Source organism: Cyprinodon variegatus, unplaced genomic scaffold (assembly GCF_000732505.1).
Source record: "Cyprinodon variegatus isolate N-32 unplaced genomic scaffold, C_variegatus-1.0 Scaffold901, whole genome shotgun sequence".
Classification (NCBI taxonomy): Eukaryota; Metazoa; Chordata; class Actinopteri; order Cyprinodontiformes; family Cyprinodontidae; genus Cyprinodon; species Cyprinodon variegatus.
Genome location: NW_015151354.1, coordinates 77,662 through 88,666, shown reverse-complemented (window position 1 = coordinate 88,666; position 11,005 = coordinate 77,662). Strand labels below are relative to the sequence as shown.

The window sequence follows — 11,005 nt, the reverse complement described above, 5'->3', positions numbered from 1 at the left end:
TGGTCTAATAGCCCCAAAGAGGAGCTCTGAGACCCTTAAAGGTCCTGGAGCAGCCCTCCTCCTCCTGGATACACTGAAAAAAACAAGTGGTTAGACTTTCACTAATAAAAGTGGGAAAATAATTAGCTAACATCTTAGATGAGTGGAACTAAATTCATATTTCTGAGTAGAAATTATACCAATAAAAAAAAAAGTTTTATTAAAATAAGATTATAAGTTACTTATATGAACTTATAAGTAACATTATTTTACTTATCTGGTGTGTTTGAATCTATCAATCATTAGAATTTGTGATTAGCCATAAAAATGGTCAAATAGCAATTATCTGTTCAAATCTAATGTAGCTTGTAGCTTGTGTAGAAGTGACTGACCCGTGGGGAAAAGTGTAGCACTGGTGCTAATGCTGCTATTAGTTAAGGCTGAATATTATCTTAACATCTTTATTTAAAAAAAAGTTTTTACCCATCAAACAACAAATATATACAAATCAGTGGAGGAGGTTCACACTCTGCAGGAAAAAAAACTCGCTAACATGTTCTGCTTCTGCTAAGCTCGCTAAAGCAGGACACAAGTTTTAACTCTTATCAAACAGTGGTGTCAAAAGTACACACCTCTACACACCTTGACCTCTTTACTCGAGTAAAAGTCAAAAAGTATGTGCTCCAAAAACTACTTAAAGTATAAAAGTATAAAGTAATCTCTAAAAAAAAAAAAAACAGCCAGATGCCACTATATGAATTGAAAGCTCAAATCTTCCACTATTTAAAAAATACTTTGAGTTAGGGCCAAGAATGAGGGAGGTCATGTTGGTCTCCATCTCCCGATACGCTCTCGCGTATCGCTTTTTCTGAATCCCACATTGTAGCATGGCATAGACAATTCACGTTAGCAGTTTGAAGAACACCTGCTGGCTTCTGATGATTTCCTTTAGCTAACCAATGAGTGTTTGCGTTCTATGACTCATCCACCCACATCTAGTTTTCACTAGATGTAGATGGAGCCAATGATCTGCATTAGATGGAGCACATGACGGGAAATAAAGATTTATAAACATTAAACCAAAACCAAGAGGAACGAGTAACGTTTGTTTTAAAAATGTAAGGAATAGAAAGAAAATGTAATGAGTAGAAGTCAGAAGTAGGAAGAAAAATAAGTAATGGAGTAAAGTATAGATACCTAAATAGTGTAATGAAGTACAATGAAGTATATGTACTTTGTTATTTGAGACGTCTGCAAAACAAAGATAATTAAGATATAGAACTCATATAAACATATCAGCAGAGGTTCACTCTATATAACAAAAAATTTAATGTCAAGCGTGACTTAAGCATTAGCTCTGCTGCTAAGCTACCGAAAGCAGGCTTTAAGGTTAAATTCTGTATATATATATATATATATATATATATATATATATATATATATATATATATATATATAGCCTATCTTAAGGCCTATTAATAAACAAAAGTCCTGATATTTCAGCTCATATTTAAACATCTCAGCTTTTCTATTTCCTGCCTAAACAGAAGATTAGATCGACCAAAGTTGTAAATTATACTAATTAAGATAATAGAGAATATTTGTAATTCAGACAAAATAATAAGATAAACCATTTACATGCAGTTTTCAAGAACACAAAATCCTAATATGGACTCAAATCTAACTCCCTTCTCAAATGATTTTTTACAGTGCATGACTGCAGCTCCTCCTATGGAGCCTGAATCCAAAGCAAACAGCATTTTGATGTGACTGCAGACCCGCTCCGAGGAAGCAATCAAAATTGACTGTAATTTACAACATGTTTAGACAGACGAAATGAGGCAATAATTTATCCGAAGCTACAAGTTGCGGAAGAAAATGAGGCTGAAACGGAGAGAGTTGAGCAGCGCGCTGATCCCTGCTGCTGCTAATCCGTTAGACGCTGGAGGACCGGAACTCTGTGGCGGACAGGAAAATGCTTTATTATGAAGATGAATGGAGCATATGCCTGCATGTAAAGGCTGCTTTATTGCTGTCACACAGATTTATCGGATGTAATGTTTATGATTTATATTTTATGACATTTTTTTTACCTTTCAGTAAAAAAAAAAAAAAAAAAAGACAGGAGAGGGGTTGGATTTAAGGTAGCTAAATCCCTAAAAATGAAATTTTACAATATCAAGAAAAGCAGAAAATCGAATAAATAAACAGTTTTATTAATGAAAATAGGCATTGTATATTTTTTTTATATTTTCCCTGTTTTATATGATGATGGCGGTAAATTGGATTAAACGCTGCACCTTTGTTTCTATTTAATAATTACGCGGACCCCTAAAGGAATATATATTTATATATATATTTTTATTTTTTTTTTTTCTCACATTATACTTAAAGTGCTTTAAATTTGGTCTAATTTTACGTCTTTACTTGTGTTATTTTTTGCTCTGGCGTCAGGCCTTCTCTGCTGTCCTGACGGGTTTCTTCAGCCTGTTTTTAGTCAATTTACTTGCATTTATATAAGGGACTAATATTTTTTCCCTGCCTTTTTTTTTTTTTTTTTTTAGAAATTAGGGTGAAATTAATGGCTTCATATTTAAACTTATTTATTTAAACTTTTTGTTGGATTTTATCTATTATATTCTATCATGTTATATTATGTTTTTATTTTACACTTGATGTCTTTTATTATTTAATTATTTTTTTATGATATTTGTATAATATTCCTATAAGACTAAAAAAGTATGTTTGACTTAAATTGGATGAGAAATTATATTTTTTGTACAGTGGCGAAAACATGTTAAAAAAAAACTAGTGATAAATGACAATAGTAATAGATAATAAAGATTAATCAACAGATCAGATTCAATTTATATTAAACATGCTGTTTTGTAAAATTTAAAGATGTATATTCATCCATTATTCTGTTTTTTTTGGATTTCTTTATTTTAGATATATATCATTTTGAGTTGAATAAAAAAGCACAATAAATAAAAACAGTGTGTAAGTGAATACGATAAGCCTTATAAAAATCCCTATCTCAGTGAGCAAAGGACTGAACATCACATCAAATTCAGGTTTTTACCTGAAATCTAACAGTTCCATGAAAGAAGGATCAAATCAGAGACCAAACTTCCTGCATCTACTGAACCCTGCAGACCTCCTGCAGAAGCAGGCATATTGATTCCTGCAGCTTTAAAAAAAAAAAGAGCAGGGAAAGTTCATCTAAATTCTCTCCTTTATTGGAGGAATTAGGTTACCGTTGCCTAAAAGTCCATCTCGCACCACCAGTGAGGCACAGCAGGCGCAGCTTTGGTTCGCTCTGGGGTCAGTGGCAGTTACCTGGGGCTGCTTGGTGCCACAGCAGAAGATTTCAAAATAAATAGAGGTGCTCTTAAGTAGCAGGAGGGATCTGTCTTATTGGCCCTCTGAGGTGACCTTGCACACTGGCCCATGCTGAGGAGAAAATGTGAAAAGTTCAGTGTGGTTGGTTTATAGGTCCTGTGTCTGAAGATCCCAGCCATAACAACGGATCAGTCTGTGGTTGACCGTGGTGATCGCAGGTTTATCAGTTTGACTAATTCTTTAAGTACCGCAGCCAATATGTCATGTGAGTCACCAGGGATGTGCTCCAGCTCCTCTTAAGCCAAAATAAAAACAACGTGACACTGACCGAGTTCGTCATCATGCTCCAAATAATGACCTGAACTCATTATAAGAGCTGTCAGTTCGAATGTGACTGAACATAGTCCAGCTCAACCAAACCCGAGCCTGAGAAAAAGCACAAACCTTACATCACTGTGCCCAAATCCACCCGCAGGTCTGACTTAATCTTCTGAAATGTCTTCAAACGTTGGCTCCCCACAAAAACACAAAAAAGAACCAGAGTTTGTTTTGCCCAAAAGCCCAAACTGTGCAGAGTTTATAAATGTCGTTTGAGTCTGCAGAACATTTGGCTCCAACAGATGGATTTTTAGAAAGTGAAAGCAGCTCTTTGGTGCTTTGAAAGCTTGCCTTTATTTTTGTTTGTTTGTCTTTTGTTCTTCCAGGAACCGAGCATTTCAGAGCAGCGCCAGGTTTTATCTTTCGGTCCCCTTACTCTCATGTCATCTGGGTTAGTGCTAATGCACAGCATGGGTCACAGAAAAACGGGCTAAACAGAGAGCAAAGGAGCCAGCAAGAAGGATATGATGACATCCTGACAGTTTTTTTAAAGATTCATCCTAAAAGCATCACCAGTTAAGAAAATATTTTATTTTTTAAGAAAACCTGGTTTGCATCATTCACCATTTCGCATAATACAAGAAACTGATGCACTTTTCATTCATTCTGTCTAAATGTGCAAATTTCTATAGTCAGAGTGATAAAATGTTTAAAACAGAAATATACTGAATAATTTACCCGATGGAACAGAGAGGAGGCTGTAAAGGCAGCCTCCTGGAGTCCTTAGGGCTGCAACTTATGAATATTCTACTGATTTATTGATCTATCAATTATTTTTCAAACATCCATAAAAAATCAGACAGTTATAATTACTTGAACAATATTTTTTAAAGAACTTATGGTATAAAGTTAGTTTTACTATACCATGCTTCTTACTTTTATGTGAATAATATTTTTGTGAGATAGTCCAACTTGAGTAAAACTTCTTGCTATTCTGTCAGTGTGAGTAACTGAGCTATTTAGAGATCAGGTCAAAATACCATCTAATTCCTGATAAATCAGAGAATTAGACCTCTTAAAGAAATGTGAGTAAAATATCTGTCTTTGTCTTCAATCAGAAGCTTCTCCAGATCCGGTGCGAGACAGACTGCAACAGAAAAATCCTTTATTTCTACAGCTATCAACTTCTACGACAATTTGAGTTAACAGAACATTTAATTTCCCTTTGGGATTCATACAGTAGCTTTGAATGTGACCGAATCACAAAACTAAATATATGAAGTAACTTAAAGCTTCAGTGGCCTTTAACTAGGAGTCTGTAGTTTAGCTAGAAAAGAATGGACTTAGAGCGAGAAAATAATGAAATTGTAGGTAAACACATCCGCAGAGTTAAAGAATTAAGCATGGTGAAGGACGGTGTTGCTGTGGGCCTATTTCTCTTCTCAAAGGCCTTAGTCAACCTTGTCAGTGTGCTTAAAAACCATGAAAATTGAAATAGAATAAGATGGAGTGTACTAGTAAATCAAAGTGTATAATGACAAGATTTTGGTTATGACTCAAAATTATGGAAGAAATTGTTCAAATCACAGGAAAAAAAAGTGTTTCATTAAAATAACTAATTTAAAAGATGAGACGGCTCCTGCTCCAACCTAAGCCCTAAGAGGATTCACCAAGTAAATGAATGAACACAATCATGTAAATAATGAGATATTCTTTATTTAGCAAGGTTAAAAAAAGAAATTAACTCCTTTTTCAGGGGTGACCTGACCAAGAGGGCAGCTAGAAGGTTACAGAAAGTAGCATAATTACACATTTGAATTAGAGATCGATCTAGTTATCAGATCTCATTCAGTTTTGCACATTGAGAAAATAAAAAGGTTTGTCTATTCTTCTTACAAAACAGCTGGAGCTTAGTGAGGTTGATTAGGGAGCATTTTTGAACAGATAAATAAAAAAAAAACTGAAGTGTGGGACGTGCAAAATAATTTGGCGCCTTTACTTTCATTGCAGTAAAACTCTTTCCAGTGGATCATTTAGGATCTCAGAATGATCCACTGTTGACCTTAATGACTGATGATGATGAATAGAATCATCCTGTGTGTTATCAAGTCTGTGTATAAAAGCCGTTCTTTAAAGAAATCCATAAAAAGTCTTGTTTAAAGTTTGCCATAAGCCTCCTGGGAGACAGAGCAAACATATTGAAGAAGGTGATCTGGTCAGATGAGAAGAACAATGCAGAAGTTATGTTTGCTGTAAAAGCAACACATCTCATCACCTTGAACACACCATCCCCACGGTCAAACATAGTGGTGGCAGCATCATGGTTTGGGCCTGCTTTTTTTCAGCAGGAACAGGGAAGATGGTTAAAATTGATGCGAAGATGGATGGAGCCAAATACAGGAAGAAAAACATGTTGGAGATTGCAAAAGACCTGAGACTGGGACAGGGATTTTTCTTCAAAACAAAACTCTATTTATGGAGCCGTGTTTGAAATAGGCCATTTTGTTGCGTTACTTGCAACTAGAGGGAGGCTCTGGATCAGAATATTCAACTACAGATACTCAAAATGTTTGGCGTGTTTGTTTTGTACCTGAAAATATATATAAAGTTCAACCTTGGAATCCTTCCACATTTTTCACTGCTGAGCGCTAGGTAGGAGCATCGTGTACAACAAACCCCCAACATCTGCAACACGACTGAGCCTGAATTACCTGTGAACTAAGAACCCAATCACATGTGCTGTCAGAAGGGGGACGGCCAGTCATGGAAAGAAGGTGGTGGGGGGTTCAGGATGGACTGGATTGTGGTTGCAGGCCATGAAACACAATGATGAAGGCCTTTCTAGATGACCAGCAGAGGAGAGAACAGGACTTACTGCAGGAACAACAAAACCTTAGGGTGTCGCTTCAACCTGCAGATTGCCCGCAGCCTCCTGTTCAAGCTCTGCCTCCTGCATCTGTGGCATCAACTCCCCACACCGATCCAGCTAGTAGCCCATGACTATTGCGGCTTAATCCTGCAGTCCGTTAACGTGATGGGGTTAAATCTACACCCTTAGTAGGTGCTGGCTTTTGGCTACACCAGCTAAGACCCGATAAGACCTTCATACCAGGTGGGAGAGGGGAGTAAGAATTATCCGTTAAAATTAGAGAGAATAGCTAAGACCTGGATATGACCAGAGGCTGAGTGGCTCTATAGACTAGTTCCACTTCTTTCAAGGCTCTCAATGCCTACACTGTCATGGATAAAGACAAACTCCATTCTTATAAAGACCTGAAAATGGCCTAATTGGTTACATTTGACGTATCATCTGAGGCTTATTGTCAAAAGTTCTGCTATGCATCCCTGCCACATTGGGAAACACTCACTGAAACCTACCACCGCTTCAAGGGACAGTATCGATGTTGGATCCAGCGGGAGCAGAGGACCGAAGAGGACTATCATCTTGGAACAGCTTCTTTTTGTCCTGTCGCCCAAAGTGAGAAAATTAGTAGAAGATGGACTAAAAACAGCAAAAATGGCCCTCCAGTACCTTAATGCTCAGAGAGGGGGACCAACCGCACGACCCAACAGATCAAACCAACCCTCAACAATGGTTCATCCAGCAGCAGACTGTCACCAACCGATCGCATCCATCATTAGTAATTTTATTGGCACATATCAGAGTTTCATTAACGTGTTGCCTCTTTGTTTATTAAGAATGTGACATAAATGGAATTAATCCAGTATCAGTAAGAACAAAAAACAAGCAGGTTTTTGAGAAAATCCGAACATTTATTAGAAGGTTATTCTGAAGAATCTCTGCTTTGATTCATCAATAACAGATGTGGATAAAATATTAATTAATATAACACTAAACAGAAAGGGCATAAAAAATAATAACATAGTTCTTAGAAAAATACAGAATCACTAGAAATACTTCAAGAAAAAAAAATGAATTGTTATTGTCAATCAATGAAATTCAAATCAAAGAAACTGTACAAAGCAAAGTATTTCTGCTGTGGCCCAAAAAGAAATGACTGAGATTCAAAATAATTATAAACTTAACATCCCATCTTTCACTAATCTGCTATTTTTGATGACAGCTCGACCAGTACAGCAACAGAATAAGAAAGCAAAGAAAATTCTCTGTAAATGGATATTTGAAAAACCCCTTTATAATGCAGGTCAAGATTGAAATTTTGAAGAACATTTTATCCCAAAAAATGTGGGAGTATTCAGCTTTTCTTTCTTTTTCTTGTACTTTAACTCTTTTTCTCCGATTTTGCCACTTCAACTTACAATATTTTTTGCATTGGTTTTCATATTTAAATTTCAAAATCAATTTTTTGAAATTTTTTTCAATATTGTTTTTTTAACACTTTATTTTTTCTACTTTTTTTTCTTTACAGATTTTATATTTAAACATTTATTTGCAAATTTTTCAATTTACAGGTTTAATATTTTTACTTTTTTATGTTTGAAATTTCTGTTTCTCCGATTAAATTTTACAAATTCTGTTCTGTCAAAATTGTTCTTCACAGATCATATTCTCTTTACGTCAAGCTTAATAAAAAGGCTCGCTCTTGATCAATACAACTGCTGTTGCTAACATCGTGCAGACCAATAGAAATGCGTCTTCGCTCCTCACCACAGAGGAAAGTCAGCAACCAGAAGAGACAAGAATGTGATCTATGAAACACAATATGAAAAGAATGAAACTCAAAAAACTCAATAAAAAAAAAACTGGAATAAAAATTATTTTAAGATATAAAATATGCACAAAGAAAAAAATTCATTTGAAAAAAATTACTTTTGAAAATATAAAATCAGTTAAAAACTTGCCATAAAAAAAAAAAAAAATTAAAATTAAAATCTCAAAATTTATTTTGGATTAAAACATTTTTCAAAGTTTAATTTCTGGGTTAAATTTTCGTTTTTAAATTTTTGTTTACATGACATGTTCTTTGCCTGCAACAATAATGGAACAAAATTCCCCCCATACTCCCCCTGATAAAAGACAGAGCTCTTATGTTTCAAAACAGAACCACCACATCTCCGGCGTGTGCCGCTAAGCGAGATAAAAATCCCCTCCAGCCTCCAGTTGAATCCCACCCTGCAGACACGCGTAACTGAACACTGAACACTGAAGGAAAATAAGCAGGCGGGCACGCATTTCCTGCTAGGGAGCCACTCCTAAGAGCTCACTATTTGTTTTGAAGTTCATTAACTTATGATTTTTCAGGCAGCAGGGCGGCGAGGAAGTCGAACGCCCTGAGGTGAGCCTCTCTACAGCAACGCAGCATGAGATAAATACAAAAAACAAAAACAAACAACAATATTGATCCACCAGGCTTCAAATTCACATTTGGTCGGCCGGAATACAAATCAAACCCAGAAAAAGTTTTATCAAATTTTATTCTCAAGAAATGAATGAAAAAAGTATTTTATTTTTCCTCTAAAGGTTTTGCAGTCAATATTTATAAAACATCCGGGAAACAAAAATTAAGAACAGTTCAGTGTTGGGAAATGCAGGAAACCTACAGGTACTAAAGATCCTGGTTCCTATTTCCTTCCACAGTGAAGCGAGTAATTTCCCAGAGCTTTGTGGCTTCGCTCCATGTGTTTTGATGCGAGCTGGCTGCCTTCAAGTCCAAGCACTGATAGCTCTGGAAACGCCTCCAGATATTTGGGTTGCTCCAGGTCCTGTCCGTCTTCATTTTTTAGGAGGCCCACTTACTTTCTGTGTAGTTAGGGGGGAAAAAAAGACTCTTGTAAGAGCAAAATCTGAATAAACGGCGATTTTCTACTAATTTATTCGTATATATAATAGAATCATCTATAATCTGTCATTATTAGAAAGTAGAAAGGAGGTTATTTTATTTAATTCTGTTTTTTTGCTATTTACTTGCAGTCTTTCTCTCTTCTTGCCTCCCCCCCAGCCGCCATCCAGTTGGACGGGGTTGAAAGAGATGTGCTCCTTTTTTCCAACAGGAGAGGTGACTTGTTTAAGGGGAACAGCTTCTTTAGCTGCAGAAAATCGGGTAAAGAATTAATCAATATTTCACATAAAAACTTAATACAAATCGTTCAACTCCAGATTTTAGGGATGACTCAAATGGATCGCTATCTTTTTTTAATGGGTGTTTTCAAAATTAAAAATGAATTAATCAGATAAAAATGAGTTATGTGAACACTATAATCTAAAGAAGCTTTAAGATATAACAGAATCTGACAGCAAAGTGAACTCAGGTAAGATTGATGTTTAGAGTTATTTAGCGAAGGATCTATATGAAGCTTTTCATAAACACGACAAAGGAAGAGTCTTTTTGACAGTGTATGATGTGTTCCACGTGCAGAGCTCAGGTCTCCACAGTTTCTTTGCACACGGAGACAAACATTTGGGGAAAGTTAGGGTCAAACTTAGGCGGGGAGGGGGGTATGTCGGATACATTGCAAGCATTGATCCAACTCTAAACGCAGGAACGTAGTCTGAAATGCCAATCTGCTCACAAATCAAACCCAATAAAACCTCTTTAACTTTGGACCATGTTTGGGTTGGTTTGGTGGTCGTAGTCTTCATGTCTTGTTGAAAATGGTTTGAAGGAAAACCAACGGGCTCCTCTGAGTTTAAAACCTGGCAACAGTAAGTTTACTTAGGGATCTTTCTTACAGAGCATCGTTGTATTAATTTATCTCTTTAAATCTTAAAGTCTTATAAAATGTTGCTGTTACTAAGAGTTAGCTTTAAATGAGCTAATATCTATCTTATGTTTACAGTATGGTGGTTCTGGTTGATAACAAATTAATATTAAATTAATACTAATGAAAAACTAATATAAAATTGTTAAACTGATCCCAAACAACTGGCTCAGACTGAAAGTGTTGTTTTATCATGATCAAATAAAGCTTTATACTTGAAGAATTAGAAAGTCCATTTTGAGCCTAAATAGAATTTCAGCACCAGGTGCAATGAGCTGACATGGTGGCACCATCTGCCGGCAGTACCGTGGTGCTACCAGAAAGCTACAGCCAGCTAAGTAAATAGAGCCCAACTGTCGTGTAACATCTGTCCTGCAAGTGACAGATATTAATTAGACAAAATGATCTACAAAAACTCCAAGTTCTAATAAATCTTCCCCAGAATCTCCAATCGGAGCATCAAGGAAAAGGAAATTTCCTCTTCCGAAAAAACACAAAAAAGGACACAGCATCAAACTAAGAACCAATCAGTCAATTATCATATTGATTTACAGACTAATATTTGTTGCTGTAACTAGCATCAGTATTATTAAGGACCTTTACTCCTTGATTACTGCAACGGTGTTTTCACAGGTCTGCCTAAAAGTGGATCAGACAGCTGCAGCTGATCCAGAACGCTGCTGCC

At 36.0% G+C, this 11,005-nt stretch overlaps 1 long non-coding RNA gene across 1 annotated transcript in view; it reads right to left on the bottom strand.

The window, feature by feature from the left end:
* Window positions 1–8,534: 8,534 nt before the first annotated feature.
* LOC107099732 overlaps window positions 8,535–11,005 on the bottom strand; it is a 7,346-nt gene continuing 4,875 nt past the window's right edge. Inside the window, exons 2-3 of the long non-coding RNA XR_001481977.1 lie at window positions 9,527–9,648; window positions 8,535–9,361 (exon numbers count right to left, since the gene is read on the bottom strand). This is a non-coding gene — a long non-coding RNA (uncharacterized LOC107099732). The remainder of the gene's footprint in view (window positions 9,362–9,526; window positions 9,649–11,005) is intronic.